This window comes from Cydia splendana, chromosome 9 (genome assembly GCF_910591565.1).
Source record: "Cydia splendana chromosome 9, ilCydSple1.2, whole genome shotgun sequence".
Classification (NCBI taxonomy): domain Eukaryota; kingdom Metazoa; phylum Arthropoda; class Insecta; order Lepidoptera; family Tortricidae; genus Cydia; species Cydia splendana.
In genome coordinates, this window is record NC_085968.1 from 4,763,069 (window position 1) to 4,779,640 (window position 16,572).

Consider the following 16,572-nt stretch of genomic DNA (forward strand, 5'->3'; position numbering starts at 1 on the left):
TGGGTACGGAACCCTAAAAACTACGATCGCCGGTGGCGACATCTGCCCGAAGCGTTCAGTGTGTCACCTAAATTCATTGTTTATAGCTTTTATTGGCATTTAATAATTCATTTCTCTTATTGAAGTACGGTCAAAGAATTTAATTTCAGTACAGTCACCTGCAATAATATGTTACACACCGAAGGCAGTAAAAATATCTGACACGATCTTATTTGTAGAGCCATAAGAGCGTGTCACATATTTTTGCGGCCTTCGGAGAGTAACATATTATTGCAGGTGACTGTACCATTTCCTACAGTCACCCGCAATAATATATTACTCTTCGTAGGCCGCAAAAATATGTCACAGAATCTTATGACCTTACGAATAAGATTGTGTCAGATATTATTGCGGCCTTTCGTTGTATCACATATTATTGCAGGTGACTGTACATTGTCACAGAGGTAGGTAGGTAGTATAAGGTCCCAAGGGACTTTCATATTGATTGTCACTGTGACAAGGTACGAAATGGTACGTAAATTAAATTATTTGACTGTAACCACAATTTAAAACTTACCATAGTTCAAATATCAAATGTTTGCTTCAGTTTGTGATAGTGATAAGCCTCCGCTGTGGTTACATGTGCACTTAAAATGTCTATGTTCCAAAATAAGCCATGAAGTACACATACAAACGAAAGAAATTTGCTTCTTCTTGCCTAATTTCTGTCAAAAAATGTACTTCAAATTTAGGTATTACCGTTTCAAGAAATGTCGGTGACACACGCGCGGAGTCACGTTGCGAGTTGTCGTGACAGCACCTGTCAGCGAAATAGGGATGTCTCTTCCAGGGTTGTAATCGTATTTTATTATTTGTTCTTTTCGTCCTGTTGCCCATTGTAAGTAAGTAAGTAAGTAAATATTCTTTATTGCACCAATAATTATACATTTTACATACATGTAAAACTACAAAGAAATTTTAACGGAAAAATAGAACCCGGTAACAACAGGCGGTGCATTGTGGTGCAGGGCTCGAATTATATTCTTTCACTGACTCCGGTTCTAGGCGTTTGAAATATAGCCTGTCCAGACAACCGTCAAACCATTAAATAACAGTTGAATAAAAAAAACCTTAAATACTAAACCAGCTTATTTTTTAAATTAAAGTCCGTTAAAATTTTAAATACATGTACAGGATGGCCCATTTAGATCGGTCAGTATGGAAAATCTGAAACTATAAAATATACGACAATCTCTTCTTAGGAACCATGTCATCGATTTTAGTAAGGAGAAAGACTGCATTCTTATCCTTTTTCTTGTTCATATCCTTTAATTGATATTAGTTGATATTGTCTATTCATATTTTTAATGTTGCTATACCCTCTCAGGGTTCATGTTGAGACTGTACTAGCTTTAACCTATTTTAAATAAGCATCAAATGTATACATGAAACGCAATAAAATATTTGAAAAAAAATGAAATTAATTTATTTGACTAAGTTTTCGAAATGACCACCATTTTTTTCAATTTATTTTACATATTTTTTTTAATGTATGAATGCAGTTTTTCTTGTTACTAAAATCGATGACCTGGTTCCTAAGAAGAGATCGTCGTATGTCTTATAGTTTCAGTTTTTCCATATCGACCGATCTAAATGAGCCACCTGTATAATTGTATATTCATTGACTTCGCACGCCGAGTTACCACCGAATAAACTATAAACATTGTATGTAACAGGTATTATACTAGTAGGTTTCTTAGATATTATGACATTCATATTTGACAAGTATTATTAGCATTTAACACACAAAGCAAATAACATTTTCAATAATCATGTTCCCTAGTTTATTACATAATTGTACTCATACGTTAATTAGTACATACTAATAGCATTTCAGTTACAAAACGCAACTAGACAAATAAAGAGACATACATTTGTGGTAAGATAATCATGGCAATGCTACAAATTAATGTCGGATTGTGTGCAAGTGACAGCCCTAGCGGTGACCACGTGACGTCACGTCCATCGTGAACCTTTTGACTTATCTGCGATATAAATCAAGCGATATGAGCTTCTGTGACAATGTGATAGGAACTTTGGCCCATGCAAAATATTATTGTTAGGTACCTTGGCATCAACAATATATAGTGTGTAAATTCAAAACGGGCAAACCTTTAACTTTAAATGGTGGTTAGTATAGGACCTAAGAAGTGTATTGAGATAACTTTTGCTTAGTGTTCAAGCCGATATGGAGTATATTTAGTTATTTGTATAAATTCCCTACAAGATGTCGCTGTTCCATACGAAAACTGAGTAACGCTAGTTTAGCATAGAATCTTTAAAAGGAAACTGTAAATATGTGAATAAAATATTTGGTATTGGTAACTTAGCAACTTATTCAAACACTTAGAAATTTAATTAAAATATAAAGTTATGGAATAAAGGATATGGATTGTAGTCTATATTTAACAACAACAAAAAATAAATAATTAAAATATAACCATACAAAATAATTCGGCCCGCAATGTAAATCAACAAGTTACGAACTTTTTATACTATGTCATCGCTTGTTGACAGTTACTTTAAAAAGCTCGTATTTGCAATAATGCTTATAAAACTAATGAAACGAAATAAGATAAAATTAATGAAAAATTTTATAGCTCTTATTCAAAGCCTGGTTTGTTGACCGTCTGACAATTAAGATCAGCTTTGATATAAATTAACTTGATTTAGGGCCTAATATTAATAAAGGCATAAACTATTTTAAAAATGAGATGGCAGTTTAAAGGTTTATTTTGATATCATAGACGCAAGTTAAAGCAATTTAAGCACTAAAATCTTTTTTTAGAAAATTATTAGGTTTACTTCGAAAAACGGAACATTCATGTGTCATTATTTAAAAATGTAAAATTTTTCACAATGTTCAACCACTATTTGTTGGTATCCGACTAAGCCGGATATTGGAAAACTTTATGAAAAACTGGTGACAATTTATTAAGATGACACCGAGCTGACGGAGACCGGAGATGGCCATAGGATTTAGGTGATAAAATAAATAAATACATATTATAGGAAGTATAGGTAATAATGTAATGTAAGGATCTGGAAAAGTGGCGTGCTCTCGTTTCGGAGGCCAAGACCCTCTGTGGGTCGCTGAGCCATTCATCATCATCATTCATTAGTTAGTTATAGGTAATAATACAATATTTATTGACGACCGGTCTGGCCTAGTGGGTAGTGACCCTGCCTTCGAAGCCGATGGTCCTGGGTTCGAATCCCGGTAAGGGCATTTATTTGTGTGATGAACACAGATATTTGTTCCTGAGTAGGGCTTGCAATTCGAATATTCGAATATTCGAATATGTCGAATATTCGACCTGTTTTGATATTCGAATATTCGGCCGCTCAGGTTTCGAATATTCGAATATTTTTTATTACTAGGTAAAATCTATTTTCATCCGTTATAGTTACAGTTTCTGTGTATTTTGCCGGGTATTAACAGTGAATGAGGAACCGTAGGTACCCAAATGCGAAGGAAATAATGTTTTTACTGTATTCCTCTCAATAGGCTTCGTGAATACAGTTAAAACTCAATTTCAAAAGGAAACGAAATCAAAAAGTATGTTTTATTACGGTGCGGCTAATGCTTTTTCTAGGTACAAGTAATAGTTAGGGAGGCGAGGTAGCTAAATGGCGTAATTCAACGGCGCCGTCGAGACCTATCAAAATCGAAAGATAAAATAATTTCGAAAAGAAAAGCTCGTATGGCAAAAACCATTTTAGCGGTGGGTTTGGCGTGTACGGTTTTTCAAAAATGTTAAAAAAAACAGTTACTTGGGCATTCTCGAGCGCGTCAGATATTCATACTACGTATGCCCCGAGTGCCTCTGATAACAACGGTATACTAATCTGCCGGTTTGCGTGGTGGGGGTAGGCATATAAAGTAGTCAAAAATGCAAAAAAAAAAAATTTACTCGAGCGCGTCAGATTTTCGGAAGGGGTGTTAAGTAGGCCCCAAGGAAGCTTCCTTTAAAAAAACTGACGATTTCGGCGTGACGATAAGTTACGATGAATTTTTGAAAATGCAAAAAAAATAAGTTTTTTTGAAATACTCGAGCGCGTCAGATTTTCATAGGGGAGGTTTATCTCGGTATCCTGAAAGCATATTTTTTTAATCTGACAAAAATATTGGTGGGTTCTCTTAATCTGACCGAAAAAGGTTTTTTGGTTTTTTTTTTTCCTTTCTTTCTCCTTGATAAAACGGGGAATTTAAGAATGACAATAAAATTACCTTTTTTGTTTATTTAAACTTTTTTTTTGTAAAATGTATCGTTCGCGACTTATATGCCGCAACGCGTTCTTAGGAAGACGAAATGGCTCCTCCACACTTCCGGTCATGCGGAAACCGGCAGATTTTGTATTTTTAGTAAGTTTTAGATTATATTCTTCAAAATAAAAAATAAAAAAATCGCGCTCGAGAATGCCGGATTAACGTTTTTTTTTTACATGTTCGCGACCCTATAACTCGGCGGCGTCAAGGACTTATCGTCAGATTAGTTAAATTTAGTCTTTAAACACTAAAATCAACCCCCAATATATTAATCTGAGGCGCTCGAGTATTTCAGACTATCCATTTTTTTTTACTAATCTGATCGTCTATCCTAGGCGCGCGTCACTACATATAGAGCTAAATACTTTACAAGGTTGTTCTATTAGGTCTAAGGTATCTCTCATATCTTAAACTGCCACGCTCGAGTATTGCCGAAAATTCCCCTATTCGCCTCCCTAACTATAACTTTACGTAAGTTTTAAGATAAAGGATCATTTTGTTTATTGAGTAAAAGCGTACCTTAAGCGAATATTCGAAGTCTAAACCTTGCCCTTTATCGCAATTCACAAATTTGATCATACCAAACCTACCGAACTAGGTAATCTAACCATGCACCTTTAGCTAACGAATAATCCACCCCGTAGTCAGCCAACTTTTTCCCTTAAATATTCCAATACCAATTATATAACTTATTATATAACAGCCGACCATTAGGAATCAAAACTAAACTTGCCAAGACTAATAAAGTCAATAAAGATTCAAAATACAATGGAATTACAGGCCATTTTACAGGCTTCTTAACGACAAGAAGTTAATTTAAATCAGAAAATGATTAGTGATTACGTACTAAAATGTTTTCTCTCTTACATACGTGTTTGGATGGTTAAAGTTATATTAATTCACGCAACGACGCATTTATAATAAAAAGTTTTATCAAGAAATATTGAAAATGTCTAATTTTTGCGTTTTAGGTACTTACTTGCTTTTATAAACGTGGGTATTTCAGAGTAGGATGATAAAATCTAGTCAATAAGTGGATTTCTGCAAAATATCATTAATTTTAGCAATATGTGAAAAAAGCTTTTGAATAAAACGATAATAAACCGATTTTTCGTTCCTTTTCTTATTTTTTTAAAATATTCGAATAATTATTCGAATATTCGAATACCTGGAAGTTTCGAATATTTGCAAGCCCTATTCCTGAGTCATGGTTGTTTTCTATGTATATAAGTATGTATTTATCTATATAAATATGTTTATATTGTCGCCTAGTACCCAATAGTACAAGCTATGCTTAGTTTGGGGCTAGGTCGATCTGTGTAAGATGTCCCCAATATATATATAATTTACCCAAGTGTTTGATTTTGTATTTAAGAGTATATATTTTGCTATGTATTTTTCATACCTCCGAGACAAAAATATACCTACACGACAATGAAAGCTTGTAACAAAAATAATTGTTTACAAAAAACTTATGACAATCAATTTTAGTTTGCAACGTGTTTATACAGGGTGTTGCCTATAACAGAAGCAATAAATTAAGCTGTAGGCTTTACTCCTCAAACTGACCAACATTTGTTCAGCAACTTTGAAAAACAACTTATGTTTTGATTTTTATTACACTTTAAAGTTTATTCTAAGACGCAATTTATTGTTATGTTTAAAGCGTAACAAGCAATCCCAAAGACACATATTACAACGTACATTGAAAATAATATTTAATTTGTATGTAAAAGTGAAAATCTAAAGATTTCATAATTTTTTAAACTTGTTAGTCAAAAGTCATATCGTTTGAGGAATACAATAAGTATTATGGTTTAATTATTTGCCCGTGTTACAGGAATCAAGTGTATTAATAATTTTTCGTATGTTTATCCAGCTGGATTTGTTAGAGCTCATTCTACCTTATTGAATGTTTTTGTTCCTCCTCAGGCAATATATTGCGAGTTTTGTTCAACGCGCCGTGAAGCTGTTGTTTTAACAAATATTACGATATGCCGAGAAAACCCTTGCTAGAGAAGTTTCATTGAAAAATAAGACGTATTTCATTTCTAATTTCAAAGACTTTTCTTCTTGCTTTCTAAAAAGTTTGTCAAAACTGACATTGCTTCAAACAAAAACGCAGCATACCATGTTTTGCTCCATAAACAATAAAAAGTGAAGTCTACTTTAAATAAATTACAATACTTGAGTTCAAAGGTTGAGTTCTAGGGATTAACATAGAATGCAACTCAATCCTCCCTCCTCCTTGCATCGGTTTCCTCATCACTGAGGGTCGGGGCCACTTCTAGGGAACAGCTCCTCTTTGACAATTTGCCGCCACCGCTTTCTGCCTGTCACCAAATGCAACTGATTAGTGCTGATCGCGTTGTAGGTAGCATTTCGTCACCACTTTAAAAAAAATCTCGTATCTCGCACTGCTACTCAAAGTTAAAACGCAGTAACTCTGTATGCATCCCATACATAGTTACAACATTTTTCTTTTAATTGACAGAACAAGATACGAGTTTTTTTTTCAAAGTAGTCACGATTTGTGTTGCGACCTCGCGCTCTTTGCAAACGCTTCATATACCTGATTCAGGAGACGTGAGCAGGACTTACACTGCGCATTTCGTAAATTATAAGCAACTGTTTCGTATCAAGTATTAGTGACCAACGTTAATTTTCTAGTCGTGTTGAAAAAAAAAGTTATTAGGTAATTTATTTATGACATGCATGGTCACCCTACAATTAGAATACTGAACTACCGATATTCTGTGTCAAATTGAATGTCATCACTGTCATCACGGTCCGGTTACTTTTGAAAGCTCGTATCTCACTCAAGTTTGACAGTTTATTTTCTTCGTAATCAAAATGCTGTCATTACGGTTAAAGAGGTTTTATGTTTATTAATTAGGTCTTGTAGTGACCATGATTGTAGAGAAATAAATTTGCCCTCACCAAAAAGTTAAAAAATAGGAAAAAGTATGGTTGTTTCACCTAAATACGACGGTGATCGATCAATTATCAGTTACTGAGTGTGCAGGATTAGTCCTGCTCACGTCTCATGAATCACCCTGTTATTGTTACTTATTTTTATTCTATGATCTGAGACTATTTTAGTCTGTAGTTTCTGTTAAGGATGACTTACGTTAGACCGGGCCGTGTCCGGGTCGGAGTTTACGGCGCATCGTTTTCTATGGAAAGCATCACAAGATTGCCTGTCATGTCATAGAAAAGTAAGCTCCGGAACTCGGAGTAAATATCTATGGAGCGGCCATTAACAGGCGTTCCCCTCTGCAAAAAGATCGCGGCCGCCGGTCAAGGAGGTTATATAAAACTAGTTGCCACACGTCATACGCCATTCAGCAAACGTCAGTCTAAGCGGAATGATAGGAGCCGAAAATGCCGAATTGCAGCGTTTTCTCGTGCAAAATGAGATCGGAAACGTCTAGTCTACAAAAAGAACACGTTTCTTATCATATGTAAGTACTATTACATCTAAATATTATCAAATAGTGCATTAACTTTGCAAATAACTAAAAAACATTGTCAATCTGACAGTGATACCAGTGATATGATATTAGATCTAATTTAGGGTAATTCTAAAGAAGACTTTCTAAATATTAATTAGGTACGAGTAGAATTTCTAATAGGAAATATTATGCGAAACTCTGCGTAGGGGGCGCGACTACCACAATCCATCACAATCTGGGGGTCCGCCGCGGAACAAGAAAATTTAAATTTCGTTATCTAACCTCTCTATCACTATTGCATATTTGAGCGATAAAGAGAAAAGAGAAAATTTACTAGCTAGCTTAGTGCTACACTCTGGCGGCAGAACATTGCAGTAATATGCCCTATTTGCGTTGCTTTTTGTTATTTATAATTTATGTAACACATTATTTTTATATAACACCTTAGTTTCATATCAACCTAATCTATTTAATCAAATAAATAGATCTATAAGAATAAAGAAAAGGGGGACGGGGGATCAAAAAGTAGTCGAAAACATCTCGCGTGATTTGTGCACAACCCCTAAATAACGTAAAATTACCGATAGACTCTTTTTTGAAAATTAATTTTTCCTTTAGTTTCTACATATAGCTGGTCAAGCAGGCTCCAATTTCACCACGGTGACAGGTGCGACAATTGTAAAACATCACTGTTGCTGACGTCACAGGCATCCATGGGCTACGGTTACCGCTTACCATCGGGCGGGCCGTATTCCTGTTTGCCACCATCATTGTTTTATTAAAAAAAACTTTATTATATCGGAAAAAAACAGATATTTCTCTTGCTAAGTTTATGACAATTGTCACAAAAAACACTACAATTGTCACGAAATTCCGACATATAACTCATTACCTGTCAAGAATTACCTACAATTCTTCTAAATCTTGACAATTGTCAGAAACCTCGCAAAAGAAATATCAGTTTTTTTCCGATATAATAAAGATTTTTTAAATAATACAATGATGGTGGCAAACAGGAATACGGCCCGCCCGATGGTAAGTGGTAACCGTAGCCCATAGATGCCTGTGACGTCAGCAACAGTGATTTTACAATTGTCGCACCTGTCACCGTGGTGAAATCGGGGCCAGATCTTGTCAGTAGAAAAAGGCGGCAAATTTGAAAAATGTAGGCGGGAAGGGATATCGTCCCATAGAAAATTTTAATTTCGCGCCTTTTTTACTGACAAGATTTGCTTGACCAGCTATATATTTTTATTTAACATGTCAAATATTTTATTAATTTAAGGTATTTACGGCTGTCACTTTCCATAAATAGGCACTTTTAATTTATTACTCTGGTATCACCGTACCAATATTAGTGATGGGACACCATAAAAACCAATATCGGTAAAATCGATATAAACATAATGAATAATATACAGATGGTCATGATGCCTAGCGAACACCAGCCATATCGTACAAACCTCAAGGAGTGATATTCCTAGGCAGATGATGATCTGCCTAGTGACCACCAGCCATATCGTGCTAACTTCAAGGTGTATTATTCCTAAGCAGATCATGAAACGCCGGCATGTCATGATCTGACTAGTGACCACCAGCCATACCGTTCAAACCTCAACATTTAGGCATATCGAATAAGTAGGATGTCCTAATTTTAGCAAATGATAACCATTGAAATGGCTTGACAGCCTACTTATAGTACGTGTTTGGGTAGCGTATGATTTTAGTACCTACCTAGTACCTACGCATTCTGCTCCAAATGCCACATAGAATGCAGCACTAGCCGTGGCAAAAAATGCAAAAGGCAGATTATTAAATGGCGGCGTTTCATGATATGCCTAGGAATATCTCGATATGCCCGATTTTACGATCTACCGCCGATATATATACTAATTATCCCCTACTCAATATCCCTTAAATGACATCCTATGGCCGCGTTCCATCTCTGTCATCAGATCTGCATGCTCGATAGTATATTGCATTGCTTTCAGAAGTAAACCAACATGTAAAATATTAACTAATGAACTGATAATAAAAAATCATTCTATATCAGCTTGCAAGATTCGCCCTAAACAAATTGACAAACTATTAGAAATAACATCTAAACAATACAAAAATTCAAAGTTAGTAAAATGCTGGTACAAAGACTTGATATTGTATTATTATTATAATTGATAAAATCAGAAATTAAAATTCATTGTCAATTTTATCGACAATATTATCGGCGCGTCCCTCGCACTATCTAGGTTTACTTAGAACTGACGTCATCTCGTTCACGGACAGGGTTGTCTGTGTTTGTTCTTGTACTTGTGTGAATATAGTTTTTGCTAGTGTTTGATAATTTTGTCGTGTGCGTGTGTAGCGACGCATGGTAAAAATGCATTAGTGTTAACATTATTTGTGTGCGTTACCTCGTCCCCCGCGCCAAAAACGACAGAATTTTTCAGATAGAAATTAGTGCGCGTCTCTACTCCATAGATATTTACTCCGAGCTCCGGAAGCACTGGCCCGGACACGGCCCGGTCTAACGTGAGTCATCGTTAGGCTTAGGACTTTTCGTAGCATACCGTGGTTCTAAAATCCTTGGAGCCGCCATATGTGAAATTTTCGAAGTCAAAGTCAAAGTCAAAAAGTATGATGTCATATTAAATATAATGATTTATACATACTGTCACATCGTTACTGAGTTCATTTTAATTGAACGTAACTAATTTTATCATAAACCTATATAATAATACTAATTACTGATCACATGTGATGCTACAATTACTTATCTAGTTATACATCCTCTTTAATGCCCGTAGCCCCGTATTTAGTGAGTAGTGCAAATTAATTCGCAATTAAAAATATTGACATAATTAGTTGACACTTTTGATAAGAGACCTAGACTCTTTTTTGATAGAGTTGACCTAAAAATGTTTCATTAATTAATTTTATTATAGCCCCTAGAAGCTTCAGTTTAAGTTTGATTTGTTGAGTAAAGCTTAGCGAGTTAGCTTTTGTTTCGACCGATCGCGTTTCGTCTGCTGAAATTAACGTTATATTTTCTAGTTTGTTTTTTATATCACCGTTATAAAATGCATTGTAAATTAATATATTACATTACTTATACTGTTTACATTAAATGTTTTTTTTTTACTTAATTATATATTATTTTACAACAAAAAATTCCATAGAATCTAGAACCACGGTATGCTTCAAAAAGTCCTAAGCCTTTAAAATAACTTCATACTTTTTGACTTTGACTTCGAAAATTTCACATATGGCGGCTCCAAGGATTTTAGAACCACGGTATGCTACGAAAAGTCCTAAGCCTAGTCATCATTTATGGTGCAAACGTGTATCTTTGAAACACGTTTCTCCATTTCCCTATTATAATACACCTTCATTTTATCAGATTTTATCAAACATGTTTTTCGGGTTCAAGAAAAATAGCTACCTAATTTACTTGTTCGACTCGTGAAACGGACAGTTTGATTGATGGCTTCCAATTTCATTTCCAGATGCTATGACACGTGTGTCAAATAAATACCCGATACGTATGATATTTAAATACTGGGAAAAGTTGCGTTTGTATATTTTATATCTCGCTTGTTGAGGCCTGGTTGCGTATTCAGATTTATAAAATTAGATCCTTTGATGGATTATCCTGTGTTTGGAGACTGGAGTTCCTCTCACTCCGATATTGTTTTTACTATAAAAATTACTCAGATTATGACGTAGATTTTAGTTTTACTTATAAAGTATTTTTTTTTAATTATCTTTATTTTTTATTTTCTTAAATATCGCGTGAATAGCACCTTTTAAAAATAACATTCATATTTTTACACCACCGTAAGCTAGATCGAACTCATGGTTTTAATTATTAGTATAGTATTAGTATAGTTACCTGTACACTAAAAATTTAAAACTTGTAAATACGAGTAAAAGAATGCCCTAGGTCTCGTTAAGAGCTGGTCGCATTGCATTGTCCTGGTTAGCAATGCAGGACGATATACCTAGTGATTTACTCAGTTGATAAGTAACCAGAAGCAATAAAGCGCGTTGATACGACCAGAGAAGACTTGAACTAGGGTTTCAATCGCAAACTCCGCAAACGTGTAAGAAATATAAAATATGTTTCATTTTCAGATCCAAGGGAAGCCAGTAATCCAGCAGCGCATCCTGCCCAGCCCCGCCGTGTCCATAGACTCGCCGTACCGCAGCTCTCCGCCCGGAGACGAGAACAACAACATCATATTCAGCCCGTGGAAGGCTTTTGGTCCTTTTGTGGACACTGTACAGGTATGAGTTTATTACTTATGTCAGATCCAGGGGAAGCCAGTAATCCAGCAGTGCATCCTGCCCAGCCCCGCCGTGTCCATAGACTCGCCGTACCGCAGCTCTCCGCCCGGAGACGAGAACAACAACATCATATTCAGCCCGTGGAAGGCTTTTGGTCCTTTTGTGGACACTGTACAGGTATGAGTTTATTACTTATGTCAGATCCAGGGGAAGCCAGTAATCCAGCAGTGCATCCTGCCCAGCCCCGCCGTGTCCATAGACTCGCCGTACCGCAGCTCTCCGCCCGGAGACGAGAACAACAACATCATATTCAGCCCGTGGAAGGCTTTTGGTCCTTTTGTGGACACTGTACAGGTATGAGTTTATTACTTATGTCAGATCCAGGGGAAGCCAGTAATCCAGCAGTGCATCCTGCCCAGCCCCGCCGTGTCCATAGACTCGCCGTACCGCAGCTCTCCGCCCGGAGACGAGAACAACAACATCATATTCAGCCCGTGGACGGCTTCGGCCCTTTTGTGGACACTGTACAGGTACGAATTTATTATGTTATGTCAGATGCAGGGGAAACAGACCTATGGATTTTTTTGCCTTATTTGTGTTATTTCGCTTATACCCATCCTTATAACCTGGAACCTAAATGGTTCTTCTGCAAACTATTTGATTATATAATGTACTAACTAACGAGGAGAACTCAATAGAGTACAGTATTGGGTTCTTCAAAAAAAGTGTACCTACAGTGTGGCGCGTGGCGTTCGTTTAACTCTTATTGCTCGTGGCACCCTGTATTATTAAGGTACCCTGCAGTAATATGAATCAAGTTAAGCCGCATCCGTCTGTGCCAATCAACAAATCGTCAGGTGACAAGCAAAACTCACTAATTACAAAAACAAAATTAAACAAAAATCAACCTTTTTAGTGAGTTTTGCTTGTCACCTGACAAAATGTTTCCGCTATCCTTCTAACATTTCCAGATATCCCGTGTGATTGGAAAAGCAATCCTGTTACCCGTTTCCAAATTCGTTTATCTGTCACGTTTCACTGTAAAATTTACGGGCACTTAGTAGAATTAAAACCGTTAACAGCCTCCTTTTGACGACCAACTACAACAAAGTGAATGGATAGGAGTAGTTTATTTTTGGGATTGTGATATATTGCTCTGTGTAAAACAATAGTTACATATGTTACGGGTAATGTTAGAAGTTTAATTAAACTCAAGTTTACCCTGTTGTAACTAATAGTAGTCCGAAAAGTTAAACAACATTAGGTAATCTTTATTTGGCGTTTACCCCGTACACATCTAGGTTTACCCAACACTGGCTGGGTAATGTTACGTGTTGCATCATCAGTATCATCATTTCTGACATTACCCTTTCAGTGTTGTGTAGACCTAGATGTGTACGGGTAAACGCTGAATACAAATTAAAGGTGATTTAATTTCGGGCTTTACTCAAAAGGCTTGGGTAATACTAGGTGTCCAGGTAAACTTTTTAAGTTTACCTTACAACATTAATCCTGCTACTGTTTACATCACGTCAAATCATAAAATTTTCCTTTCTAAACATTACGTTTATTCATAGAGAAATATAGTAAGAATAGAGTGGTCACTCCATACATCAGTTTTGGTACCAAAAAGACTATTATTTTCGCAGTCGACATCTATCATCGAGTAGCGGAATTATCAGTACTGCTACTTGACATTAGATGTAGCGGCAACCGAAAAGTCTAATGCTCAACAATTTTCAGCTAATATTACAACCGGATTAACCGGAATTAACTCTATTTTCAACTCAATGTACTTTCTCTATGGTAAGTAAGTAAGTAAGTAAGTAAATATTGTTTATTGCACCAATAATTGTACATTTTACATACATGTAAAACTACAAAGAAATTTTAACGGAAAAATAGAACCAGGTAACAACAGGCGGTCTTATCGCTAAACAGCGATCTCTTCCAGACAACCTTTGGGTAGCAGGAAATGTAGGACTCAAACAAAAGTCGACAGGTAGTGCACGGAGCAAAATATGGAGACTATTAAACACAAACACACATATTACATACTACATAGAGGGGTCCTGTCATAGTAAATTTTGTAGTCACAGTAAATTTACTGCCATCTATCGACACACGACTAAAACTCAAAATGAAAACGTATAAAACTATCGAAAAAATTGATATATATGGATAAAGGTTTTTATTATTTTTATATCATTTTGACCCATGTTCATTCACTGATACCTATTTGTTAAAATTGTTAAATATGAAACGGTGTCGTCAACGCCATCTAGCCGACCATAGGCCAAAGGTGTGTGCGCCATCTATCCGAGAATAGCTTTTTCTTGATTTCCGAGGCACGTTTTTTTCTTAGACTTTATTCATCTTATACGGAGTTACATATGTCTTTGATACTACTATGAAGTACTACTACTTTATCTCAGAAGTAACTACTCGTTTCACTCTGCCACTAGCGCACCTGTAAAACCGACCCGGTCTAATTTGTATCTGCAAACACTCTACCTTCGGCTCGGGGTTTAGTTTGGCGAGTACATTTCCTATCGTATTTATTTAACGCTTTACGGATTCGGTCATTTATACCGTTGATTGAGATAGGATAGGTAAGTTGTTTATATCTGTGGAGTTTAAAGAAAATGAATTATTTATTTGCGGCACTTGCAATTGAAACTCTCGGTCCTTGGTCGTCAGACACCAAAAAACTAGTAAAAGAAATTTCTACCAAACTAGTCTGGGTGTCTGGCGACCTACGCGCTGGCGCATTTTTTGCACAAATCTCAGCCTCACTGTGCAGAGGGGGAACGCGGCCAGCGTCCTGGGAACAATGCCTCAGGCTAATTTAGGGCTAGATTTATGATTTATTTATTTAATATCTGTTTTATTAATATATAATTGATTAAAGTAGAGTGTTTAACTCAAGTTTAAAGAAATGGTTAAAAGGAATTGTGACAAAATAACTCCGTCAATGTTAACATAGTGCGGCGTCACGGCAGACCTCGAAGGAGATGACGGCATGATCTTGACATGTTTCGGAAAGATTGGCCTAATATTGCCATAGAACGCGACGCGTGGAAGAAAGAGAGGCAGGCCTTTGCCCAGCAGTGGGACATAACAGGCTAAAAATATATAAATAAATAATAATAATAATTGTATATTTTACTTTTATATTTATATTATAAAACCCTAACCTAAGACCTAAGATGATTAAAGAGAATAATAATAACTCCGTCAATGTGAAAAAATTACCAGTTTGTGTTTCTTGGGCAGTCTTTGGAAATCTACGTAATACAGTGAAACCTGTTTAATTGGCACCTGGATAAATGGAAAACCTCAATAATTGCAACCAAAAGTCCGGTCCCGGTCCCTTGAGACCAAAAGGCCTCTATAATTGAAAATTTGGAACCTCTATAATTGCAATTTAGATTTTAGGGCTTTTCGTAATTTTGCCTATGTAATTGACCACATCGCAACTAAGACCTCTATAATTGACACTGTGCTAAAAAAATCCGTTATTTTTGCTCTTCTTTTTACCTCTATTATTGAAACGAGTCTTACTTATTACCTCTGTAATTGAAATAATGTAGTTGTAGACAGCAGAAACAATATTTTAATAGCAATGATCATTTTATTTATATCTTCATCCAGAATTCAATTTATTTATTGGGTATCTATCACAGCCTGTAGTAGGTGAAATAGTTTTGATTAAATCAAAAACAAAGTATGCTTTTTACATTCTAATAATACTTTCTTCTAGAATTCAAGGGATTTTTTAAAACCCAAATGAGTAATAAGAAACTAAAGTAGTAATTAATGTAGTGTAAAAGTGCAAGTATAAACAGAAGCTATATATAGACCAGAAACCCAGAACGTAAGCGTGTAAATCTACTTTCAATGGTTATTTGCACCTCCATAAAAGAAATTTGTCAGAACGCAACCTCTATTAAACCTCTATAATTGACACAACGATTTTTTGAACCTCGTTAAGAGCCAACAGGAGTGGTCATTCCTCCATACAAACGTAGTCCTCGTTTTCCTCCGTGGTTTTTGAAGCTAGAGCAATGATTTTTTCAACACAGATTAATATTGTCAATATCTGTGTCGGACCGTTTTGCTTTTTTTGATATTTTTGTTTTTTAAGGCGCTAGAGCCCTTCAAAAACGGCCAAAATGGCCTAATAGACTATGCCGCAATGAGAGGCGTGGTATTCAAAACTGATATCAATTAGCCAAAAAAGCAAAACGGTCCGACACAGATAATTTCATAATCATTTAGATTTCCAAATTTGGTTACGATTGGTTAAGTTTTGGGGGAGGAAAAAGAGGACTACGAAACCTCGATTTTTGTCATTTTTACGCAGGATTTTTCGCCTCAGCTGCAGTTGTCCCTATCGCACTAATTTTAGGGGCGGAGTCAAGTTTCTAAATACGTACACAGCCAGAAAAGTGATGGGCAATAGTCGACATTTAATGTCGATAATCTAGTGATGTAAGAAGTTATCGATAAACCGTCTTGTGT

The 16,572-nt window shown here is 35.8% G+C and overlaps 1 long non-coding RNA gene across 1 annotated transcript in view; it reads left to right on the top strand.

Moving 5' to 3' along the window:
* Positions 1–12,056, top strand: part of LOC134793412 (uncharacterized) — a 121,875-nt gene extending 109,819 nt beyond the window's left edge. The window contains exon 3 of the long non-coding RNA XR_010144541.1: positions 11,896–12,056. This is a non-coding gene — a long non-coding RNA (uncharacterized LOC134793412). The remainder of the gene's footprint in view (positions 1–11,895) is intronic.
* Positions 12,057–16,572: the final 4,516 nt, after the last annotated feature.